Raw genomic sequence first — 2580 nt, forward strand, 5'->3', positions numbered from 1 at the left:
GAAGGTTGGAAAGAAGCCCCAGTTTAAAGATAATTATGAAGTTGAAATATTATGTTGCCTCTCTAACATTTCATACACAACTCACTATACCCATATGAGGTGATAGCTTTGGAAGCATAAAGATTGAGTGAAGAATTTGTTATTTTTGCCACATCATTTTGGATTTTGTTATTTTGCCAACATCTTTTATTTTTCCTCTTGCATTAAAACACCTGAATTTTGCCTCTAGGGAAGTGGTCTTTTCCCATTATATACAGTCTGGTTAGATCAATCAAGATGATCTCTTTCCCTCCATTTTCTTCCATTTAGAACAATAGGAGAGACCCCTCTGGAATCTGTGACAGTGGTGGAGTGGTGCCAGCACCTGATGACCTCATGAGACTATTTGTTGTTACTACCAAAATTCCAAAAGCTGCCCTGATTAACTTTTACATTCTTCAGATTTCTTTCTAAGTAAGCTAACTTTGCATCTGCCTATACCCTCCCAAGAAATTATTTTCTGCTTACATTAGTTAGGGTAGGCTTCTGTTCCTTACAACAAAGGGAAACTAAATACTATAAAAGCATGATAAAAACAAATGAGCCAAGCTATCACAGGGCTAAGATAAGAACCCAGGTCTCCTAATAGTCTAGTGGCTTTTGTTTCATGTCATCATGGCTCTAAATACAGAACAAGAAAAAATGTTCTTCAAACAAAAGAAAATTGTGTCTAATGTGTCTAATAGAAATGTGTTCTTCAACACTAGAATTATAAAATAAAGAAGGATGTAGTAACGGGCTTAGATTCCATGAGACAATGGCAACAAATAAATGAGATATTATGGATCCAAGGACTTTATAATACAATGTACCTTAGCCATGCCTGGGGATTTTATGAAAATACTGAGCAAATCTAATGCAGTCCTGGGGGGAGGGGGGTCTAGTAGTGCTGGACCACATGCCAAGTTCATGGACCTTATCATCAAAACAATCTGGGAATTTCCGAGCTCTCATTGCTGCTGCTGCTGCCACTGCTGCTGCTTCTGCAGCAAAATTCCATTTTGTGGTTTGTGGGTGAATTAAAAAACCTTCAATCAAGACTTTAAATTAGTGCTTTTGCAAATAATAAAAAGCCTAGTTGGATAAATTTAAAATTATCTTTTTGGTTCACCGAGTGTGCAAAGAATAAAATTTAATGGAACCAGCAAGCTTTTTTCTGCTCAGTTTGCCCCCAAGTTTAGGTGATGATCAGACTCCTGTGACTGTCCTTGATCTTTTCTGGCTTCTGGGGATGAAGGAACTCTCTAATTTATCTGCTACGTAGGGAATATAGCTCTCGCCACAGTAAAAATCAAGCTGAAATTTACAATACATGAATTATGGGGAAGGGGGAATAGATAAATTCAAAGAGAAACAAACTAACAGACTGAAAAATCCAGGAAGCTGACACATATCAGTGCTGAAAATATTGGCAGATTGCCATAAAGTATTTTGCCAGAAGATAGTCAAGTTTAGAAGAGCTAACTTCAGAATGAGGAAAGGCAGTTAACTGGAGAAAAAGCAAAAACAAAAATGGATAAAGGGGAAAAAATGTAAAGGAACAATAAAAGTTGAATGCAAGAGGATACACTGACAGTCCCTTTGTTTTAATGAGAAAGATACCAAAAAGAGAGAGAGAGAGAGAGACAGAGAGAGAGAGAAAGTAAGTTTCCTTTTCTACTTGCTGAAGAATTACTGAAAATGAAAATCCATTGTAACCAAGCAACAACACTGACGATTTTTCTGATTTAGTATACTGTGGTCTAATCAACCAGACAAAATAAGAACATTGGTAAATAAAGTGTAATTTCCTTGACCCTGTCAAATGTATCTAAAAATTATGAACCATATCTTCCCATTGATCTGTTCTCCAAAGCCCCACTGACAGAGATGACTTTTCCCCCCTCATAAAGTCATTTTATTTAAATTCCAAACACACAAATGCAGAGAACAGAAGTGACCACAAGTTAATCCATCCACTCACAAGCTGGAAACACCAAGTCTCTGGCTCCAACCAGTGGGAGCAGCGGGATCAGACGGGGGTTCAGGTCCCTCAGGCCCCCATCGCCCTCCAGGCCTACATGCCTGGGCAGACTCCTTGCCTGGCTCCCAGCACAAGTGGGGCCCAAAGGGCTGTGGACAGCGGTTGGCCCCCGCTCTCTGAAGCAGAGGAAAGCCCATAACTATTACAGGAGAGGAAAGCTAGACATAAAAAGAAACAAACTAAGGAAACAGGCATTACAAACCTTCGGTGAGGCAGTCTCAGCGCCAGGAGATGTCCCAAGAGCCAACCAGTCCAGGCCTGGTGAGGGAAAATTCACATTTCTTCGGCTGGGGACTTGTCAGGCCTCTTCGTGGCTGGAGTTGTCTTGGTCCCAGAGTAGTTGGGCCGAAGCCTCAGTCTCAGCCTCATTGTCCTCGCAGTAGTCTCCAGAGAGAGGTAGGAGTCCAGGTCACGAGCCGGAGCCTTGGTCTTCACACGGCAGCTGGGCCAGCGTGGAGGACAGCTTCACACCGTCAGGCTCTGTGTCCACCGTGGTACACAGGATCTGCTTCTGCGTG

This window comes from Rhinolophus hipposideros, assembly GCF_964194185.1.
Source record: "Rhinolophus hipposideros genome assembly, chromosome: 5".
Lineage (NCBI taxonomy): Eukaryota > Metazoa > Chordata > Mammalia > Chiroptera > Rhinolophidae > Rhinolophus > Rhinolophus hipposideros.